This window comes from Embiotoca jacksoni, unplaced genomic scaffold, assembly GCF_022577435.1.
Source record: "Embiotoca jacksoni isolate LCO1_2020_lvr unplaced genomic scaffold, fEmbJac1.0.p SCAF_11, whole genome shotgun sequence".
Lineage (NCBI taxonomy): Eukaryota > Metazoa > Chordata > Actinopteri > Embiotocidae > Embiotoca > Embiotoca jacksoni.
In genome coordinates, this window is record NW_027185241.1 from 12045451 (window position 1) to 12070161 (window position 24711).

The following is a 24711-nucleotide window of genomic DNA, read 5'->3' on the forward strand; positions in this document are numbered from 1 at the left end:
GATTTGATTTCAAATCTCACATCACAGTTTTTCTGGAAAGATCTCTGCTTTAGAAAAAAAGAGGAACGTACAATGGTTCTGTTGAATTCAAAACAGCTTTGGTGAGCAAAACTGGTTCTAATTCACAAAAAAATGATTTTGATGCTACTGAACATATTGAACTGGATATATCAGAAATGAAATCAACTCACCGAGATACACATAAATGATAGCTGACGTGTTTATTCTTCATGTTTTCGAAAGCACCTCTGCAACGCACTAGTGGTTTGATTGACTTTGACAATTCTATTAGAGTTTGTAAAAACAGGTAATAAATTAAATTACATTCTTGTCGAATGACAGATGTTTTCGCATTATCTCTTTTTTTATTTCTCTGTCTGAATGAATAGCAGTGTTCATTGTTCAAACTGCAGCTTCAGACAAAAATGGAATCTGACACCACCTCTCATCAGGCCCCAGGGCTAGTGAGAGACAATATGTTGTTCTAATATGCTAATTCTGCATTACGGATTCAGTGAAAATGAGTGTGTGAGATGATCACACCATTAAAAGTTAGCATTAGTAATGTAGTATGTTAATCAGGCCAGATGGGACCATTCTGTTTGTGTAAATTAACTCCCTCTACTTCTTTGACGTTGGACCTGTAAATATAATTCTTGACAGGCCTTTGAAAATGTTTTCATTAGAAATAGTCTGCATTTGTGTGAAATATATTGGCTGAAACATATTTATTGAAATACGCAACTTTTAAGAAAAAAACAAAAACAATCTTAAACACCCTTATACTGTAGCAGCTGCAGGAGTTGCTGCGATTGACTTTTTGGGGATTCACTACCCTGCAAGGTATTTACTTAGGTTTTCCTACTGTTTCTTTTAAAAACGAATACTGCACTAGCCAGTGGAGCTACGTTTTGGACACAAAGCCCTCTTCATTATGAGGGTTTAGAATATATATTTGTGAAAATATACCAGGAATGGTAGTAACTTTCCTTTTTATCTGCATTAATCTGATCTGTATTTTCTGGAAACCTGTGTGCACATTGGTAGTGATGTCTCACTTAAGCCTGTAAGCCTTGAGTAGTCAGCTCATTGTATGTTTGTGAGAGTGTGTGTGTGTGTGTGTGTGTCTCTGGTTTTATGTGTAAGCCATAGGTCAGTCTTTTTTTTCCTCTTTTGCTACCTGCCAACAGTCTGACTGGGTGTGTTTTTTCTCCCACTTCATACATGAAATGTCATGACTGTGGTGCAGTCTATAAATATAATCTGGCTATAATTAATGTATTACTGCTGCAGGATTTTACTGAAAGTTGCTGAAGGAGCTTTGCAATTACACCTGCTTTGCTGTGGTGACCATGTAGTGTAATTTTATTGACTTCTTAGGCTTTTATGATGAGCATTCAGATTTTTGGTGATTATTTTCATTTATATCCTCATATTTCACTGGAAAAATTTTTTAAACTGAGGCCTTCTTTGTGCAGTTATTGTGAATTACAACTTGTTACACACCCACATTTTCCTCAGTAAATCTTTATCAATCCTTTTTTAAACTTTTGATCACTATGTCCCACATTCATTTTTCTGATTTACTGCAAGCTGTAGCTTTTCTGTCTGAAAACTGACTATATTATATCTTTTTTTCATCTTTTAGTAGGGTTGATCATTTTCTAATTATGGTAGGCCACAACTCACGGATAGATGTAGGGAAAACAGATGTCTGTAATACAAACTAACTGATGGCTAACAGCAAACTCCCTCTGTTAAAATCCATTATTTCTTATCCCCAGAATACTGTCATTATCCTAACAACACTGAACAAATTGTCTCTCACACAAACCAGTATCCCTCCTTAGCCAAAATCAGTATTAGTTTTCCACCTCTGTCCCCGGGCATGTTCTGGCTCTCTGGTTCCATAATCCAGGGCATATTCTAAGATCCTTAACCCAGCACAAGCTTTGTTTTTGGGCTTTAGTCCAGCTCTGCTCTTGGGAGGTCCAACAGCTCCTCCAAACCCCCTCTAGTCATTTTTTTTGTGTGAAGGATTTTTATTTTTCAATCACGCTGTCCCAATCCCCAGGACAATTAGAGGTCGTCACAGAGCAGTTTACAGAAAGTGCAGAGCAACAGAATGTTGTTTTGGAAAGTTGTAATGGTCCCTTGAGTGAGTGAATAGGCTTGGAACAGCAACATTAAAAGAAAAAGAAAAAAAGTAGTACAAGACAGAAACAGAAATAGGTTGCTTATCTTTTAATGATTTTTACTTAGCAACAATATTGTTTATCTAAGTCCCCCAAAAGTCAAGGTTGTCCAAGAAAATTAAATGATCTGCAAAGACATTCATTGAAATTCCTCACCAGATCTTATTTAAATTCCTAGGTGGCAATAGAATATGTTTTCATCTTTTTATTGTGCTCATTATCTTAGCAGAGTAGTAGATATGAATATGCTAACATTAATACAATATCAAAATTATTAACAGTATGAACAGGGTGAAGTGAGAGATAAACAGTATGTGCAGATGTTACAGTAAACAATTGCAGGTACAAGAATGATTACTGCTGGTAAGCATTATAACAGCTGGGTATGAATACGTGTCTTTACTATCAGTCATATGTACAGTAAAGACAGCAGTATAAATGTCAGTATGCTAAAGGACAGAACAATTGTTACACCATGCTCAGATGCAGTTTGAAATATTTATGTTGACGGTGCAGCGGTAAATGTTATCAAGAATCTCAGTAGACCAATGGATCGTCTTGTGTCTCCTCAGAAAGAAGAGACATTGGTGAGCCTTTCTGACTAAGAATGAAGTGTTCAGGGTCCAAGAAAGGTATAGACACCCAGAGAAACACACATATCCTCTGTCCCATTGATAAGGTTGGTGGCGGGTTATCTGCCGCTGGTTTTTCTGACATCAACAATGACTCGAGGGCCAGGTTGTATTTGGCGCACCATGCCACCAGTTGCTGCACCTCCTCTGTGTAGGCTAATGAGGCCAACCACTGCTGTGTCGTCTGCAAACTTCATAATGGCATTGGAACCATGTACAGCCGTCCAGTCGTAGATGGACCAGAGGAGAGGGCTCAACACACAGGCCAGTGTACAGAGTGAGGGTTGATGATGTGTGACTGGGGTCTATGGGTTAGATAGTCCAGTATTCAGTTGGAAGTGTTGATGCCCTGATTGCTGTGTTTGGTGATCAGATTGGAGGGGATGACGGTGTTAAATGCTGAAGTTGGTAAATAGTGTTTTCACATAGGTGTTGTGGTTCTCCAGGTGGAAAAGAGCGTAGTGCCGCGCTGTGGAGATCGCTTCTTCCATACAACTGTTTTCGTGACTGGTGAATTGGAGGGGGTCCAGTGTGGGTGGTAGGCAGGTTTTGAGATGAGCAAGGACCAGGCTCTCAAAGCACTTCACAATAGTGGGGCGTGAGTGCCACAAAGTGGAAGTCAGGAATTTAGGCTCTGGCATAATGGAGGTGGCTTTGAAGCACATGGTGAAAAGTTTGCAGCCACTGACAGGTTGAGGATGTCTGTCTGGACCTCGATCAGCTGTCCAACACATAGACTGAGCAAATGCTTAGGGATGCCATCAGAACCAGCAGCCATGTATGCATTAGTCCCACTCAGACTTTTATCCTCCAACATTATATAGAACACTATCCCCAATCAAAAAAAATAATTGCACAAGCATCCTATTACATTTAATTCATGCATTTTATCTTTAAGTGAGTCATGTGAAACATCATCATTCTTTGTAGCAAATGTCCCAAAGTAACATACAAGTTTATGTGGTAAGTGATAAAACCCTCTAGTGGCCAAAGATGGGAGCAAAGGAGGAAATACAGTGATGTCATAGAGTCAAAGTGTTCATAGAGGAGGGTGGGGTGGATGGACGGGGAGATAAAACATTAGACTTTACATGGGAAACCCGCTGTTGGTTTCCTCCTTCAAACCTCACCTTAATCATTGTTTCTTTGAACCCTCACCGTTCTATGACCTTAAACCACAAGCTCATTTTGTAATCATATTAACCCAAAACATAATCTTTTCATGAACCTAACTGAATAATTTTGTACTGTCACATTGTAAAGGGATTATAGATTTCTTTGTGGTATATCTCCTGCCACGGTTACACTCCTACATGGGTTGGATTAAAGGGTAGGGAGACATGATTTACATGGTTGTTTAGGTTGGAGGACTTTTTTTTTATCATGTAAATGTACAATTGAAATGGCACAGTATTAACTCAACTGAAAATACAAGGCATCTCTGACACAACATTCCCCAAATTCTTCCTGTATGACAGAGTTTGACCTGCATTTGTTCCGTGAATATTTGTCTACGAAAATAGTAAATATACAGACAAGCAATTAACGTAGCACAACTCAAGTAAAATCAAACAATTTTGCTTAACTGCCATTGAGCAGTTGATTTTGAGGTCTAAAATAACCACGTTGCACTCGTTCACCCTTCACCTGTGTATATGACTCCTGCAACCTAACTAAACACCGCTCTCTCTCAGCCACTATCTTGTCAGCATGAGGTCATTGTCTGAGCCAAGCCCAATGATGTCATTTCCTTCATAAACAAGTCCAACTTCCTCTTGAGGGTTCATCTCAGCTGAGTTTATCCTGTGAGTTCCCCAGAGGGATTTGAAATTGTTTCAGACAGTTCTTCCCTGTCATCACATACAACTGAACTGAGTATCACTTTTTATTTCTACAGCTGCATGAGGCTAGGTTCATTATTTTCTCTGCAGCAGACTTTATTTAGATCTAGAGTGCTTGACAAAGTATAAGAATAGGCTACTGGTGGACTGCAGAACCACAAAAGACTTGTTTGGTGAGAGAAATGTTGTCCTTAAATCATCCCTGTGTGTGTGTAGTGTACTTTATTTATCCTGACTCAAAGCACAGATTAACTAAGTGAAAGCTTTTGACTTTTTGCTGGGTTTTTGGTGGAGTAGTGTTTGGTTTATATAGCTATGTTGATCAAGTGTGCAGTCACAACCCACAATGATGTCAATGCTCAGGCACCACTATATGTAGAAATCAGCAGTCTTACTTTGAGCTTTTAAAAGCACTGCATGTGTTGTATATTTGTAAACCAGTAAGGTAAAGAGAATAACTCCATAATTAAATGCTGTTTTGGAGGTTGTTTATAGAGTAAGGCACAGCTGTAGCCTGCCTGCAACAACATGGGCTGGGTTATTGTATTTAGCCAATGTAATCACAATCTAGATGAGCTTTAAAGCTGCTGGTTCCTGGCGGGTTGAAAAAGAGCCATGTTTTCTTTGCCAAATCCCCTCCTTGCTCTGTTTCTCATGGAAGGTTGATATGGGTTAGGAGTTTAGGACTGCAACACACCCATGTGTTTTAACAGCTCTCCAACCACATGTGTTATCAGCTGAGCCATGAATGTGGGAAAGCCCCGCAGGCAGAATGACATCATGCCCTGTGTAATACTAGATATATTTTATCACACAAGGGTGTAACTGGGAGAATGTACGGAATTGGAGAGATTGTTGAAAATAACCCAAACTAATGGAAACAAACAGACACACTAACTGTTGAGTGAGTTTAATATTTTGATTTTTTTTTATTTTTTTTTTATGTATGATCTGGAAAAGTGCAAAAGTGCAGAGCATGTTCAACACTTTATGTAAAGCAATGGATCGTAGAATATCTGTTTTTAAAGACCAAAAGCAGGGGTGATAACTCCAAGCTCTGCATCACTGTTCCTTAAATTGTAATCGCAAAACTATGAACCTCTAAGCTCTGCAACAGTAAGATCCTTAATGTTAACATCTGGCCTGTATTGGTGTGCTTTACTAGAACATGGCTAAAGAAATGGGTTTTTAGCTTCAAATTAATTTTTGAATGCGGTAGCTCTTTCAAAGCTCTGACACTGTCAGCTGTTTGGTGTTGAAATGTTTTGCATGTGTTATCAGTTTCGCTGTAATTCAGCAAGAAGGCCAGTGGCAGAGTGACATAATTTATAGTTTAGAACCAACACACAGGGGTGGAACTAGAAAATAGCAGGGACTCTTTGGAAATGAGTGAACATTAAGAGAGACTGAAAACAATGGAAACAATGATGGCTGCAGTGTTTTGGGGAAAGGGGGAATGATGATATGCTGTAATTCACTCACATTAGAAACTTGAGCATGCTGAAGTAATTGCTTTTGACAGGAATACAAACAGCGAGCACAGACTCTCATCAGTGCTGACGAGGGCAATGGAGGGTGGACTGCCTTTTGAGCAGTGGAACCTGCGTTTACGTTTTCTCAAAAGCAAGTGGGCTCTATTCAACAAAACACTGGTAATGACACTAGATAAGCCCAATAATTGTGGTTGTTGACATTGATTTCAACATATCAAACATAAATGAGAGTGAAGTACTGTTTTGTTGGGATTTTTAAAAGTTGGGTGAACATTTAAATCAGATACTGAACATTTGGTAACACTTTGGCTTCAGAGGCACATTTTAACTGATGGTGTCAAAACAAAATGTATAGATAATTATTTGAAATCGTTCTATATGTGCAACATGATGATGCAGCATTGTGGGTGGAGATCTTGTTTTTATTAGTCAAAACTATCTTACAGTTAAAGCTCACAAAAACTGCTGTGAATTCAAAAATATAGATTTAGAAGTGAGATGATTTTTGTGAACATAGTAAGGCCTACACAACACAATAATTGAAGTAAATTTAATTTTCCTTCCAATATACGGTTCATTAATAATACTAATATTAAATGAATGCACATATTAATGAGGGCATTAAGAGTAGTAATGCTCAACCCTCAGTCCCCCACTCCATTTAACAACAATCTAGTTTGATTGAAAGAGGTAAATCAGCTGAAGTCATATGAGCACTGGTTCTTTACAGCACTACCAGGAGAGAAGTGGTGACTCCTCATTGTTATTAAACTAAAGGGGGGGAAAGCTTTAGGGAATATTACGTCACCACTGTCGTCACCACCATGACCACTGCACTGACCAGCACCATCATCAGCACCAATGCCATCATCATCATCAGCATCATCATCATCATCATCTCCCAAAGCTCAGCGCAGTAGCATAATAACTCTTAGATTTAAAGTCCTGTTTGAAAGATGACATCATTCTTTTTGCCCCTAAAACTCTAAAGTGTACAGCTGACAGAGCTGAGGAGCAGGGAAGTAGTTGTGTAAATGATGTGATGTGTTGGCATCCTTGCAGGAATTGTCAGCTGTTTTACTGTCTGCATCTCACAGAATAATACAAAAAAAAACCTGTAGGAAAGTTGACATCATTCACATGCTGCAGAACAATAACTGCCATTCCTAATCCTCTGACATAAAATTGACATATGTCTAAAGGGGGAAAGTATATGACAACGATGGAAATAGTTGGCCCTTCTGCAGGAAACATCAGCTGTTTGGCGTTGTGGAAATGAATGGAGGGGATTGTATTTTAGCAGAGAAGCAGACTTGCCAGAGACACGGTTCGTGAACTGTGACTGTAAGAGTTCAAACCTTCTTCATGAAACACTGTCACACATGTCTGCGCCATGTACCTAGTGTATCTACAATGTAATGTCTAAGATCACTTAATAACCCTCTGGAGTGTGACTTCAGTCTGCCCTTAGGCTAAATTACATAATTCCGAGACAGTGGGATGCTCAGTGCAAAACTTGAAACTCATAAAAAGAGAAAAATGAGAAGGTCGAAAGCATTTGAAAAAATTATAACCACACTGGAGAGCTCAAGGTTAAAAACCTAAAACCTAAAACCTTGCTAGCAGGAGCTCATCTGCCATAAGTGCTTCAAAGAATCATACAGCTATGTTACGTTCTACAGACAAAATTAATCCTACCGGTTAGAGTAATGCCAGCCATGTCAAATAGATGTGTGTACGAGTCCTGGATTAGCACACAGAAAGTGACAGCATGGTGGGAAATCATGACCACAGTGCAAGAAAGATGTGTGTGTGTGTGTGTGTGTGTGTGTGTGTGTGTGTGTGTGTGTGTGTGTGTGTGTGTGTGTGTGTGTGTGTGTGTTTGTGGTGAATGGTCTGCCACAAGAAAAATGTCAAATGACCAAAATGCTGGAGACATATTCATGCACATGCACACACGCACACGCACACAACTACAGCAAAGTTATGTGTTTTCACAGTGAACTGACAGCTACATTTTGCCATCTCGCATGTATGGTACTATGCATCAGGTAATGTAGAGTGTGTGTAAATGTGCATATTACGACAACAATAGTGACTATCTATCTCTTTCACATCTATTGATTTTTATATAAAGTCATCTTAATAAGTAAATACCAAGCGTACCAATGAGGTCATAGACAGTATATTATATTGTACAAGTGTCAGTTATTTTTCATGAATTTGAATGTGCTTATCAAGATTTTTGAGCCTTTTTTGTCCACAAATAAAATTCCAAACACACACTGTATTAATGCAATCGCTTATATTTACTCTCTTCAAGTGCAGTTCTTCTAATGGCCACTAGATGCTGGCTTTGAAAATGAAAACAGAACAAAATACACAACTCAACACAAGCTTTACATCAGACATTATGGTTTCAGTTGCTAAGTTTCTTTCCTCTCTAATGCTTCTCTTTGTGAGAATTTGAAAAAAAAACCTTTTTGTCATTACGTGGATCTGCTGATTAAGTCCCACTTCATGTATTTGACATTCATTGTGAATATACGGCAGGTGTGGATGTTACAGACCTGTACACACTCCTCAACAGCATATAGCATCTAATTAGAACAGTTGTAAACAGATAAATGAAGACTATATTTGGCATCGATATCCTATGGCACAACCTCTTCCTGTCTTATCCAGTTACAGAGTGGCTACATGTGTTATTTAATTCATCTGATTCTTGTAGTTTTATTTAGCAGGGTCACTGGGGGTCTCTCACGTGATCAGGAAGAAGGATGAGTAAACCCTCTTTTTGTTGCGACCATAAAGGGGCATGTGGACTTTAACAATCTGAATCATTGATACAAAATGAATCATTCGGAGGCAGATCAGAAAACAATAGCAATGAGAGCAGAGTTTGGCATCCAGATAGCAATAGGATACAACATACGCTGAGCTTGGCTCAGTCCTCAAAGGGGTGACGGCATCACTGTATGAATAATGGAAATTTGATGCCTCAAGTGTCCTGTATACTTTACACCCTCTTTAGATGTGTCCTTGGGCACAATGCTTGGTCTCTGACTCAAGTGAGTCACCTTCATGTCTTATGAGAACATTGTTTTTAAATCAATGAGTGAATGAGTCTGTCAGCTGAATCATTAGGGTTCTACAAACTTTTGGCTCATTTTCCTGTGTCTATGTGATCCGTAAAGCATGATTTACAGCTGGATCTTATAGTCACACCGTTATGTAATTCTTCAGTAAACTGGTGAGCTCCTACGTAGAAAAGTAAAGGATTATTCAGCTTGAATGCAACATGTTTTACTTTAAGTGGTGTGTCTGGTACCTTAGCTCAACCTCTTCGACAGGAATGTGAAAGGTAAATAGCCAAAGCTGACTGACAAAAGGAGCTACCTTGACAACCACAGAGTAGGTATGGTTATTGTTCATATTTCATAGGGGTCTCCTTTAAGTTTCCTTGTTTTGATGTTCAGGAGTAGATGGGAGAGTGTTTGAATTAATTCATGGATGTAAATCAGACTTGATTTGACTGTGATGACTGCAGAGCCTCCATATGACTGGAAGGATCACTTGAAGCCCTCATTTTTGGAATCTATTTCTTACAGCAGATGCACACACACACACACACACACATCGATCCTCCTTCCTATGGAATGTCAACTCTTCCTTGTTTATCCAATTGCCATAAAAACGTAATCAGCCACAAGTCAACACTCAACACTGAATGACTCCAAACAAACTGGATTATTGCTCTAATTAAGCTTTAATAAGCCCTTATTAAACGGCCGCAGGCCTCGTTAGGCGGTTCATTAAGCCATTTCATCCTTTTATTCCTTCATTAAGTCTCTTTTCTTCTCTCTTTTCTTCTCAGGGAGTGTGGGAGTGGTGAGGTCTGGGAGATCACGACCTTAATTCTCTCCAAGACAGACGGTTTAATTAACACTGGAGGAATCCTCATTGACTCCAGACCTCCACAATGAGAATGTACAGGGGAATTGGATTGCCAAGGTAGGGGACTTTGCTAATATGTTTTTTACTGGCAATATACACTAATGGCTTTTAAGTTACAGTAACTGTGTTTTTTGTATTTATGGTGTAATTAGATGGTGATATTGAATGCATATAAACATACAGAAAATATTAATATCCATGTGATTTAGCAGTGTTTTAGACAAATGGCAGATAATGAGCAACATCATTGTAATTAAATGTGAACTTATTTTACTATTTTTTTTATCACCAAACCCCAACAGAAGAAACAAGCAGCAACGTAAACATATGAATACATTGCAAGCTCGAGAGCTTTATACGAATCTGTAAGATATAGAACTATTTATTCAGTCTAACTGACTGTAGAGAATTACCTCTGCGGGTTCCCTTGTATTATGTATGCAGTCAAAACTGACATTTTAGCTGCAACAGCTCTCAAACAATTCTAAATGTGAGTAGCACACCACTTGTGTGGAGGTTGTTTACAGTTTAAAACAGGAAATATTGACCCATTCATCTCATAAACCTGCCAAGCCACATCTGACTATGAAAGTAAAAAATAATGAAACATTTACTACAGTTAGAGAGCAGTCTGAAGTGGCCTACCAGCAAAACGTTCTAAATGTTCTGTAAATAATATCCCCATAACTTCACTGATTTTTTTGTTTCAGATACAAAGTTAAATGAATGATGAAAGAGTGAATCATTTTTAAAGACTTTTTACTATTCTTACTATTTTTTCGCTACTGCGTTACACTTAGACCTGATTTTCCCCCTCATTATGTCCAGGACTATCTAAGTACTGTCTACTTTCGAAAAATGCCTTATCATTCAATAGCAATGTTTTATAACGAGGCTACAGTTTCATATGGTGACGTTTTCATCTTAAAACGCTCAACTCTTGCTACGTTTATTCTGCAGTGAATCTCACTAGCATCAGTGAGCCACAGCGTTTCCAATACATAGGCTCTACTTTGGTAGCCCGCCCACTCAGATTCAAATCACTTGGATTCAATTTAGATATTCAATGTTACACATTAGAACGTCTTATTTCACCACTTTCAAACTAATTTTTGGCCACATATCTGTATGGTCTGCGTGCGCTGTAGTGACTGGAGATTCCTCTGTTTGCGGCAGGGTAGCTGGCATCTGTTTAAACATATTTAGGGAACATCATTAAGTTGTAGTTTCAACGCAAAACTTCCGTGTGTATGGGTTTAGAGGACATCTGTTAATTGTGGATACCTGGGTTATACTTCTAAGTGCATGAAAGCTAAACATTTGTGAAGTAATATGTAATGTAATGCAATTGTATGCAATGTTAATATTATATTAATAATGTTCAAATGTATTTTTCATAATTGGTATAAAAAAAAGTATCCTTTCGGAAGCGATAATAAGATCAAGGTATCAGTAATTTTTTTTATTAATTTGTTGACAGGTATTTACCGTATATTCTTGTGACTGAATAGGGGGAATAACTGAGACTAGATGCAACAGAACACCCACAGATGTACTCCAAACCAGTTTTCAAGATTATAATATTTGAACACTTAAACAGTCCCTTTGAACAGTGCGACACAAAATGTTCACCCTGAAGCTTAAAAGTTAAAGATGATGTTTAGTAGCAGATGCGTGTTCTCAATGTCTGCTGTGCAGGGGGATTTCCCTCTCTGTGTGGAACATTCAGAGGTGAACCTTGCACACACAAGCCTTCAATTTTTATGTGCCAAAAAAATGCACCTGACTGCGTGGTTGCTGTTCATAATGAAGAATGTTTTTCCCCTGAGAATCTTAAGGGTCTTCTTTTTTTTTTTTACCATAACACACAGTATTATTGCATAAGAATCAGTATTAGCAGATAGTCCTGCCTCTTAAAGGCGGGGAATATAAGTTACTACATATACATATAGAGATGAGGACATCATAGCTATGTTTGGTGGAGTGCAGGTGTGTATTTAAATTACTGAACCACAAAAATTTTGAAACAAATACCCAAAATTTGACTTGTATTTTGACTGAAGGAGGTGTGTGTGAGAGAGAATTTGTGTATGCGTATGCACACGAGCGTTTGTATGTTCATTAGCAGTCTGGATCCTGCTGAGGTGACAGATGTTCATGGCAGAGGCAGGCAGAGAGACAGAGTGTCCAAATGAATCTACTGGTACGTGTACGTGTGTGAAGGGGAGTCAGAAAAGCTGTCCTTCATCCGTCTCTGTTGTCTTGAGTGCACTACAAGTGCGTGCGTGGGCTGACGTGCTTCAGTGCACACAGGTAAAAACTTCAGTCATGAAGTGATTGAGTTTCCTGAAGCTTCCACAGATGTGCAAACGCTAAGATTCACCCTCTGCCTCCTTCTATCTTTTTCTTTCTTCCTGTTTTTGCCGTTTAGATTTCTATGAGCTCCAATACTGTATCTCTGTCGTACTGTTTCTACCCTCCTTGTACCGCTCATTTCACCAACACGCAGTCACAAACACGAGGAAGTGCTGGTTTGGACGTTAGGCAAAATAATAGCCCCCCGCATAGGACGACACGTGAGAAACACTCACATGCACACCCATACGTGATCAGTTACACAATTAGAACCATAAGGTCCATTAAAAAGCAGAAGCTCCAACTGTTTGTACCTTTGTGCAGCGAGAAATGAAACTTGTGAAACTGTAAAATCTACAGTTGAAACCACAAATGGGTTCAGGTTTTGTTTGCAAGGTTCACCTCTGAGCGCACAAGTGAAAACGATCAGAGCTCTCACCATAATATTTTTCCTATTTGTAAAAAGTCTGACATTATTTTCTGCTGAATCAATAATACAGTAAATGAATCCTTCCAGCCATTGTGACGTCCTGAATTATAATAAAAAATATCCACTATTGGTGCATATTTTATGATTGTTCAATACAAGTATTTGATACAATGCAATTAGCCTATATTTATAGTGCGTACTTTCAATTTTGGTATGATTTGGTCAAGTTTAAACCTGTGAATTAGGCACAGGGGAAATGACCTTTACTTAATTTAAAAGTACTAATTTTACACTGAAAATACTTCACAAGTTAGTCCTGCATTCAAATTTCTTAAGCGAAATATACTTAAAGTATCAAAAAAGTAAAGTTCACACTGTGCAGTAAAAGCTCCCTGTCAATGATTGACAATGTTTTGGAATAATGCTAGTGTTGAATGGATGTTTTTAGTGCTGTAGGTTTTTAGGGTTGTGCTTATTTGAACTACTTTATGTATTGTTGGTTAGTTTATTCTACAGTAATGTATCATATTCCATAAGATTATGATATGTTGTATTGTTTCTGTTCTGTTAGAACGATGCATGTTTAAAAAGGCAATAAGCTCAGACAAACAATACATTTTCTAGCGAATCTCTAGGGTTTTAAAACAGTTTATTTAGCTTAAAAAGTAGGATACTTTTCTCAATCCGTAAAGGAACATCTGAACCTTTACGTTATCAGAAAAAAATAAAATTCAAAACTAGCAGATTTGGAGATACATGGTTTTCACCAGACAAAAATATTATGAAAAACTGTAACCTTGAAAGTAACTAACTATTTTTCAGTGAAGTAGAAGTATAAAGTTGCATAAAATCAAAATAATAATAAATAAATAATAAAGTAAAGTACCTCACATTTGTAGTAATGTACAGTACTTGAGTAAAAGTACCAAGTTACATTCCACCCCTGAAATTGGAGGGTGGGGCTTTAGACAAATGCTGAACCCACAAGATCATGGTATGCAACTTTGTCTGCTCAGCAAGCCGACCCTTAGCTGAGTGACTTAATTGGCCGTAATTGTAGCTGTAGTCTGCTCAATGAAAGCAATCAAAGGCAAGCAATTACAAGACCTTGGTCACCAGCCCTAGGGGCAGAACTTCAAACCGTGAGACATGCGCATGCACATACTAATACACAATCAGACATACAGACACACACTTACAGAGCGGTAGTCACCCACACATTTCCTGTGTGTTTCATGTAAGACAGTCTTTTCTTCCTTCTTTTCTGTTTGGAGAGGAAGTGCGGGTCTAATGACTTTTCCTATGCGTCACAAACACCGCATGTGGGAGGCAAACAGCCGCACTGCACGTGTGTGCATGTGAGAACCTTTATGCATAAATGCATGAGTTTGTGAAGGTCTTGACACATGCAGGTTTTTTTTATGCATTTGTTATTTGTTAGAGGCTTCATGTCTATTTACGAGTTTGTGTTTTTGAAAAAACTTCACGTTGAATTTGTTGGTGTTTTTGAAAGAAAGTTCTGTGTGTGTTTATGTGTTGACAGGAAATGTGCACACTTAGCTACCGTTGAATGATTTTGGTCGACCTCTGAAAAATAAGTCTATCTCTGAGGAGCTCTGTTTCCCTTCGTGCCTTTGATGTGACCATGTGGGCTTGTGAGTATTATATGTGCGAACAGTTTGTTGCTTTTGCTTGTTTCTTGTAAACAGAGCTACCACTGAGACCTCACACAGGTTATAAAACTCAGTTTTTCAGTTTTCTTGTAATACTCACAGTCTCTCTATCAATCCTGATCAATATTTTATTTCTTGGGAGATTGAATGTGTACCAAGCTGAAATTTCAGTTATAATTTCTTTTAGTAACGTATCATATATTTATGATGGCTACTGCCAATACTTCTCCTGGCTTTCAGTGTCCCACTGCATTATTTTAAAGCTTTGAAGGAGGATTCTGCACAAAAATCACAGATGAATTGTCAAAGTTAGCTCCTAAAGCCAACTACTAATTTAAACATAATATTGATCAGTCAGTAAATAAAGTACATCCCTATTGCAGGGTTCCCTAACTGAGTGACCCTATTGATGCAGCCAAACCTCAGTACCCTGCTCTGCTCAGTCCCCTTTGGGGTTAAATATTTCAAGCACTGTTAAACAACCAGGTGCCTAGCTCAAAACAGCATCTCCACAAGTCTGAATAATTCTTCAGGGTTGCCAGTGTGAAACACAGTCAGCTACAATCCCACAATCATTGGTTCCCCACAGCTGCAGTGAGGTTGCACAGTTCACTTGAGGCCACAAAGAAGTGTTTTGCTCAAAACAAGTACCCATTCAAGGACTAAGGTTGGTTCTCCTATGAGCAAGTGACTATTGAAACATTATTTTAGGTGAAATGAAAAACGGAATCAAAAACAGCCATTTGATTGGATCCGAGGCCTTTGCTGAACTCTTCCTCCAAATTCATCATTCCCCTTCCCTACCTTTGCTCCCTGGTGCCAACTCATTTTCTTCACTGTGTCTTTCACCTATGAACACCAACTCGCCTTTTCCTTCCCTATCTTTCTCCCTCTCTTTCATGTCTTACCGTCGGTTCCTCCCTCCCTCTCTTCTTCCTCTTCCATTCCTCTCTGTCCTTCATCTTTGCATTCTCAACTCCCAGCCTCCATCTGCAACTGTGGATTAACATTTCTCTCTTGTTGCCTTCACACATTCATTCATTCTTTCTGTTTCTTTCTACCTCAAATATGTTTTATTGGCTTTATTGGAAAAAAAACAAAAACTGTTGCCAAAGGTACATAACTTATGGGGATTGGATGAGTGAACATCCAAACATTACTGTAAATAAGGAAAAAAGCGATCAATGAAATGGCAGTACATAAATGACTCAGTATCATCATTCAAGTTACAATAAAATAAGGATGATTTAGTTCGCTACAACACCAACTAAGAAAATATTGGACCATTATTTGTTACGATATACTTTAGCACACCTAAATCTACAAAACAAAAAGAGAATATCTGTTTAAAGCAATAGGTATTTTGGGATATTTACTTCTTTTTTTTGACTGGAGTGGGATGAGAAGATCAATAGCACTCTCATATTTGTCTGCTAAATATGATGCTACAGCCAGCAGCGAGTTAGCTTACCATAAGCCTGAAAACAAGGGAAATGATAAATATTAAACTAATTAGATATAATGTGTTCATTAGTGAACCTCAGAGGGGCAGCTACTTGTATTTTGTTACCTTTGGACAGATTGGATTTCAGCTTTAGCCGTAGTTTTACTAACACATTGAACTGAAATCTATCCTCATTGTAGCATTTTAAAGGATTTTTGTGGTGATCCAGCAAATGGATAACATACTGTTTTATTGGAGATCATTTTATCTGAATTTCGGGAGCATGACCACATCTCAAACACTATACATACCCACCCATCTGGCACATCTGTCTGCTCTCGTCTGTTCAGACCCACAGAACGCCACAGCGCTCATCCATTTTGCCTACGAAATCGGCTCCATTGTTAAACTTATCCTCAAAACATCCGTTGATGTCTTCTTCGCCTCAGCAGATGGTCTTCATGCTGTCCAGCAAACCTATAAACTCCACTTTCACCAAGGACCGTGTTAAGGCAGTTCACCAATCCAATCGCCATTGGGAGAGTTCCAGCAAAATAAAAGACCACCTTAAGGTGCATTACTTCCACTTACTGGACTGGAACTTCATTTTCTACATGTTCTGCCTTGTTTATGGCAGTGGGATGCCCTCTCTTTTTCATACTTAATTTTCAGCATTTTTTTTGTTGTTGTTTGTCTCTGGCACTGGGATGCCAGGGCCCCTGTCCTCTATATTTCATTTTATACAGTTTTCTGATCCATTTCCCTCATCAGGTCACCAGTTCCCCCCTCCTATCTGCTTCATTTTCAACTGTCCCTTGCACTAGTATACTAGTTTTCCTCTCCACTACCACCTCATTTCAATGGTCTTCTGCTCATGTCTCGGGTGCTGGTTCACCAGTCCTTTTCTCTTTCCCCTAATTTCAGTAGTCCTGGGATGTTATTTCCATTTCATAAAGACGGTGCTTGATTCCGGCACAGGGATGCCAAGTTCTAATTCTTCCATGTCCCTATTTCGTTAAAGTCTTGCCGTTGTCCTAGCAGGGTTGCTCACTTCTGTTTCGTCAATCCTCCCATTTCCTCAAACTACTACGCTTATTTTGGGCACCGCCGTGCATGTCTCCATTTCATCTGTCCTCCTTATCAAAAAACTAGAGCACTCATTTCAGACACCAAGATGCCTGTTTCAAAATCGGCCATCCCTCAATTTCACAAACTTCGGTGCTCATTTCAGGGACTAAAAACCAGCTTCAGATTACTCCATCCTCCCATTTCATCAATCAACAGTGCTCATTTTGGGCACAGGGATGCCACTTCCAGATTTGTCGGTCCTGCCATTTCTTCAAACTACAGCGCTCATTCGGGCACTGAGATGGCCGTTCAAATTCAGCCATCCCCATCTCATCAAACTGCAGCACTCAGTTCGGGTACCAGGAGCCCTTTTTCCATTTCTTCTGTCCCCCTTTTCTATCACACTACAGAGCTCATTTGGGCACCGAGATGCCAATTTCAAAACTGGCCATCCCCCATTTCATCTAACTACAGCGCTCAGTTCAGGCACTGGGAAGCCAGTTTAAGACTTAGCCATTCTCCCATTTTATCAAACTACCGTACTAATTTCCGACACCAGGCTACCAGTTTAAAATTCAGCCATCCCTCCATTTTCACCAAACATAATGGACAAATGAACCAGTTCCAGGTTAGTCCGTTGTCCTAGTTCACCAAACAACAGTGCTCACATTGAGCTCAGGGATGTCGGTACCAGATTCGTCTGTCCTCCCATTTAATCAAACTACAGCTTTCAATTCGGGCACTGGGATGCTTGTTTCCGTTTCGTATATCCCCCTATTTCATCACACTACAGAGGTCACTTCGGGCACCGAGATGCCGTCTCAAAATTGGCCATCCCCCATCTCATCCAACCACAGTGCTCAATTCGGGCACTGGGATGCCGGTTTCAGATTCGGACATACTCCCATTTGATCAAACTACAGCACTAATTTCCAGCAACGGCATGCCAGTTTGAAATTCGTTCGACCTCCCATTTCAAACTACAGTGTTCATTTCAGGCACTAGAATACCCGTTTCAGATTAATTAGTCCTTATATTTCTTCAAACTACAGCACTCAATTCGGGCACTGGGATGCCAGTTTCAAATTTTTCTGTCCCCTTTCAATAATCTACTGCTCTTGGGATGCTTGCTGCATTTTTTCTGTTTCTTCCCATCACTTGGTCTCATTCGTATCATCTACATCCCCAGCTCTTGACTCATCACCCTCATCCAAAGCAGGAATGGCAACATCTCGTCGCCAACTGGAACAGCATCACCTTCCTCCATGATTAACTGTCCAACTCAGCCAAAGTGCAGCTCTAAATGGATGCCATTCCTTCTGCCAATATCTGGGGATTTTCATGGCCGTGGATTTTTCTCCGCTAAATGGCCATCATATTAAAACAGTTTCTCCAAAACTCCCTCCATCATCCTTTACCGTCAACAAAACCATTCGGTCGTCATCGCTTCCCCTTCATGGGAATAAGGCCAAAAAATATCCATTCTGACAACCTCCCTGTTGTCGACATCAATAATAAAGAAGAAACTCCCTCGCCATCATGTCCTTCTCGTGTGGGCATCTCTTACTCACTTTTTCATACCTGAGTCGAACGTGTTCTGCATCTTTTCTGTATGCCTGCGAACTCTTCTCCTACTGCATTATCACCCTTTGCTGAAATTTCTTGCCCAGATGCTTGCCATGCACCCAGGAACCAACGTTTTTGCTGCTTTCTTACGTTTCCAATGAAATGCTGAGTTCACTCTTAGTTAATCAATTCGTTCTAAGTTGTCACCTCTGCTTAGCCGACCTTTACCTCATTTACAAGCACTGCTGGCTCCATTCTAACAAGCAAACATACCGAATCGGCAACGTGGTTCTCATTTTAAATTTCATTACATCCACATCTAAACCCATGCCAGCCACAAATGCAAAATCTGCAGTTACAAATCCTACCACGCTTTCTTCTACACTTGATCCTGCTTGCACCCCCATTTTCATCGCGTTGGATTTTCTCCCGACTTCTTTTAATGGCCACTCCTTCCAGCCGTGTCTTTCCCAAAAAAGAGGAGTTCCAGATCACCGTATCATGGTTATGGTCTGATGGGCTTCCAGGCCAAACCCGTCACAACTTCCAAGACCTGCGCATCGCTTAGTCATCACCGCTTTCTTAGGAAGGCTTTTTGGGGATCTGCTAGGCCAGAGAGCTGCAGTTGATTCCCAATTAAGCATTCTCCAAACCGCAGTGTCTTACCCAGCTCCATGGCATTCTACCATATCAAAATCATAAAATTCTGTTAACACTTGATTGAGGTGGTGGTCCTTGCTCGTGAATTGACTTTTGAATCCTGCTGCAGTTTAACCCTTTGAGTTGTTTTAATTTGGCCATATTTCTTAAAAGCAATGTAGTAAAGGGTATGTCTTGGGTATATCATCTCCACCAGGAACATGGAATGGGAATTAGTTTCTCTCTCTACTCCTCTCTTCAGCTCCTCATATCCCCTCTCTTTCAACTTCACGTCATCAGCAGTGGGACTACTGTTGCAGTTGAGCTGAGTTCAGTTGAGGTCAGACAGATAGTGTGTGCTGCCCCGGGGGATAAACAGACTGGCTACCAACCAGAGAGGCAGAGGAAGTTGGAAATAAATGTTCTGGTATTCTCTCTTACTAAGCGCTTGGGGTTCAGAGCTTTTGGAAAACCAAAACAGACTATTCGAGCAAATAGTAATGATAATAAGGGAAATCGATAAATTGTGGTCTGCCTCTCATTTCACTATCACTCCCTCTCAGCCACCCTCACTTCCTCTCCATCACATCTTCCATGTGCGTACGCACACACACAGAGATTTAAATGATTTATTTATGTCAGCATAAATTACAGCTATAATGACTGGTGTACCAAATGGGAATCTGATACGGGTGCAGTTGGTGTTTTAGCAGCGTTGTGTTGAGTGTCTCCTCAATTCCAGCTAATTTTGATCGGTGTGTGTCTGCACGTGTGCTGGAGTTTGTTTAAACTCACTTGCCTTCCCCTGGCAAGTTTGATCTGAGTAAATAAGGAGGTAGCCAAATAACCATGGAGTGAGAGCAAGGGAGGGGGATGGGGGGCGGAGGGAAACAGGGGAAGAAAGTGGGTGAAGCAGTGAGAAAGGCAGAGGCAAACACTTACTCAGGCTAAACCCTGAAGTCACGAGCAGGAAGCTGATATTTTCCCAGACTTACTTTACTCTTTTTTTGGGGAGGGAGTCTGATCCGACAATTGTAGCTTCCTCTGAGGGGCTAATAATACAACAGAGCCATTGTGCAATGCGCCGTTTCCCCTCGCCTGATTTAGCAAGAGAGAAGGCGTTCGCAGGCAATCTTTCCAATCCCAGTGTGGTTAGGTGGAGTTTTTACTGCCATCAGATTGGATTGTCACACCACATCGTAATAATGGACTATTATAGTCTGGCTCAGATGAACATGAAAACATAGATAACAACTGTGTAGCAGGTAGCTGCTCCACAGTTATCCTTTTCTTGTGTCTATCTTGCACTGTTGCTGTAGATTATTTCAAATGATTTATTTTTAGGTGGAGTAGCTGTGCAGCAAGTATTTGAATTATGGAATGAATAAGAATAAAAAGCAAAAGAAAGACTTTGGTGATGCACTGCTGGCTATTGTAAATGTGGAGCCATACATGCTGGATGAATACGCTCATAAACATAGAGAAGGCCAAAGTGAAGTGCACATTTGACTCTTTACAAAATGGACATTTCTTTTTTTCAAAAGCGTTAATCCACAGCTACTTATGCATTAAGCAGTAGGCTACTTAGACTTGTGCAGCATTAACAGAGGCTTCCAACAGAGTGAATGAAGAGATGAGAAGAGAGGAGACAGAAATTTAAATCAAACGATGAAGGAAAACGGACAGAAACTTTGTTTAATGAAATCAATCCCACAGAGTGAATTTTGTTGCAGTGTTCTATTCAAATCTTTGATCTACAAAGAAGATCAGATTGTGTTTGAATTTTAGGATGGTTTCTGGCAGAGAATGGTGATTCCATCTTTTCACTATTTCTGCCCTTCTGGGTCCATGATGAAGGCAAGGTTTTACCACTCTCGCCCTGAACCAGCAGTACACAGACATTAGCGGTATGCTAACTCTTACATATGCACCGACCCAGTGTGTGGGAGTGTGCCTGTGTGTGTCTGTATTCAGCTCAGCCTCTGACTGAACTTAGAATACATTATAGAAACTCAAGTTGTTTCTGTTTTTTTCCTTCAGTATCTCTCTCCTTGTTCCTCGTCTTTACGCGGCAATTTCATGCAATGAAGTTGAGACGTTATGAACTTGTGCAGATGTTTTATGCCAGTTTGCTGTCCTGGTTGAGATTATATATTTAATTTCCTGTGTGAACACACACTAAGGGGGCTAAAGCTAAAGCATTTTTTTTAAACTGCAACTCCAAACAAACAAGTCTGCCAATTGAACTAAATGTGGGTAAATGTGTGCATGCAGAGTTTTGTATGCAAATCCCTTGCAATTATTAATGAGCCTAACCGCACATTGTTTTCACCAATATGCATCCAAATCTGTTTAGGTATACTGCTTACAGATGGCTTCTTTCTGACAATTGTGACACTAACAATACCTTATTGAAATCTGATGTTCTCACATCTGGTTTGTAGCTGTTTACATTGCACTGAGAATTATGGAAATGACACAGAATCCTGATTGAAACATTTAGTTCTAAAATGCCTAAAGCTGTTTCTAAAGGTTGGTTAGTACACGGCCGAGCAATGGTATTTGCATTTTTTTTTTTATTAAAATGATCCATAATGGCAATATGTGTCTTATTTGTCCTGTGGGATGGGACTGAGTTATATTATAAACGGTGTTGCAGGCAGGTGCAGCATTGAAAAGCATCTCAAACAGACTTGAAGGCTGAATGTGAAATTAAATTACTTGTTAAGATGGATGTTTTTCGTAGTGTACTTGACAAAGCCTATTAAAAAATACAAATGATCTTGTAAATATAATATTAACTCCAGCATCGCTTCAGTATTCACCTCATGCTTTACCTATATTGCATTAAATATATGGAGTTTTGCAGGGTATACAGTATGTTTTGTTGAATTTTTAAACACACCTTTCCTGGACACACAGATGATCAATGGCAGGTTGAGAGATGAGATGATAATATAAAAGAGGAGGGAACGCATTAGTCTTACATGATTTGTGAGTAAAAAATGAGATTTTACAACCTGAACAGAACAACATTAGTGAGACAAATCACTGTGCATCCCAGCTTATCCTTGATCATCCCCACAGGCAAAGCGCAGTCAGCCTGTCTGGCCAGGTTTACCAGTTTGTCTGTCTGTGTTTTTGTGTATGTGTGCGTGTGGGTGTGATTGTGTGTGTGTGTGTGTGTGTGTGTGTGTGTGTGTGTGTGTGTGTGTGTGTGTGTGTGTGTGTGTGTGTGTGTGTGTCTGCATGCATTCGTATCTATTCATCTAGCTTTTGACCTATCTTGTTGTTTGTCTCCATGTTTGGCTGACGATGCATCTTTCATTTTATCAGCAAGTCTATCAGTTTGTGTGTGTACATGTGTGTGTCCATGGGTGAAATGACCATTGGGTTTCCTGCTGTGCTGACCACATGCTTCACTCCACTCCCTCTTCCTCCAGTCTTCCTCTTTTTTGTCACCCCACTTGGCTGCTCTACCTTGACTACCCATGTTGTTCTGTCTGGCCTGGCTTCTCATTTTGTAGTGAATGGTCATGTTATTCAGTCTTTTTTATCCTTGGGGTTTGGGGCCCTATGTGGGGACCCTGCAGTTGTAAGTGCTACTCCATGAAAATAATTCCTACTGGGAAAATAAAACAAATGCAAAGTGGCGTAAAGAACAAACCCAGACAAATATTTTGCTGCTCTCAATTGACATTTTAGATTTCATGGTAATGAGAGTGAAATAGGTCTTTTCTCTAACTCGTAATCAACCCAGAGCATCAAATACTGCGGTTTTGTCAAAGTCTGCTGGTGTCACATACATACTCACAGGGTGCCTTGGGTTTAGGCACTGAAAACACTGTGGTTATGTTTAGGAAATGATCACGGTTTGGGTTAAAATGAGAATTTTTTTTGTCAGTAATGTTACATACATAACTTAAATATGCTACGTAAGTAACTTATGTTACTCAAAAGAAAATTATGACTTTTGCATTCTAACAGACTCAACCACCTGTCTCCCAGGTGAAAGTCCTGTGTTTGTCCCACCCCAACCTACTCTTTATGTGGATAGTGTCACTCTTTCTACTACATCACATTGGCTCCTTCTCTGACCTTGGTGGTCATGGTGCCGACGCTAAATGGCACCTTGTATGTATGTCTTTGATCAAAAAGGTCAAGGTCTGCTCCTGTTGCGCGCGAATGGTGTGCAGCACCGTTTCATCGCTCGATCAAAATCTGCACCTGAGTTACACATGGTTTTGTGCGCAGTGGTTGGGGTGTGTACATCAAATTTAGTATTAAACTGTGGAAACTGGTAATGGAGAACCATGAAATGCTTCAGGTAGGCTTCAGCGATGAAGCAATGAGAGGGGGAATGTCACTTTAAAACTGAAAAAGACGCATCATCTCAGGGGCGCAATTAGGTTGGTTTTCTTTGACATTTGATTCACTTGTGCAGCCAAATTCAGCTGTGGTGTTCTGAGCATCTGAGGGAAAATATTCGGTGCAAATGACCTGAACTATAACGCAATAGCTTTTGAGTTCTTCAACATGATGATCTGCCTGCTGACAGCGAGTTCTCACAGCGCTCTCTGCTCAAGTTTCAGGTCCGAGGAGAAATCGCAGATCCGCAAGACCAGTCATTACAAAAACGTGTGGAGCTGATGTGTGGTGCTGATGTTGATCAAGCAATGAAACTTGGAGTACTTACTCACGGAGGTTATAGCTTTTCTGTGTTAGGTGCAGGTCACGGTACTGCGCACCATTTCCATGCAGCTGCGGCAGTCTCAGACCTTCTGCATCCACCCTCATAATGCAATGAGCACCACCTACAGTGACTCCAAAGATACTAAATGAAAAATGAAAGGAAGCAATGTCACAGTTCTGCATACTGGGAATCTCAACAAAGTCCTGAAATCCTGAACTTGAAATGTTTTGCGTCAAGAGTTATGGTATTTTAATGCCACTACGGGCAATGCATCACTAACACTTTCTTTATCATGAAAAAGTACAACAAAATCCACCATCCTCTCCACTTTCTTTCAGCTCTTTGCTCTCTCCCCTCATAGCCACACTCCCCAGTAGTCAGAGACAATAAAGGTCTAATTTGTCTTGGCCAGAGCTTGTGAGTGCAAATACTTGACTGGTAGGCTGTATTGTTGGTGAGAGTCAAGGGGAAGTGCACGTCTGCTTGTATTGCTTGTATGACCTTACCTGCCTGAGAGCATTGACATATTTGGTGTTTGTGAACATGTGCAGTTTGTGTGATTAGCAATTAAGTGTACAAAGTTGTCTGTGGGTGTGTGTATTTGCTACCCAGCTCTTTTTGTCTGTGTCTTTTCATTATGGCACTAATTACTCAGGTGTGGACTTAGAAGAAAGGGAGATTTTGTAGCCCAGAGACCGGAGGTGAATTGGCTGTCTAGACTGATC

General features: G+C 39.9%; 1 long non-coding RNA gene across 1 annotated transcript in view; it reads left to right on the plus strand.

Moving 5' to 3' along the window:
- The window catches only part of LOC138194452 (uncharacterized), a 109183-nt gene that overhangs the window by 43851 nt on the left and 40621 nt on the right, over positions 1-24711 (plus strand). The window contains exon 3 of the long non-coding RNA XR_011177927.1: positions 10039-10175. This is a non-coding gene — a long non-coding RNA (uncharacterized lncRNA). The remainder of the gene's footprint in view (positions 1-10038; positions 10176-24711) is intronic.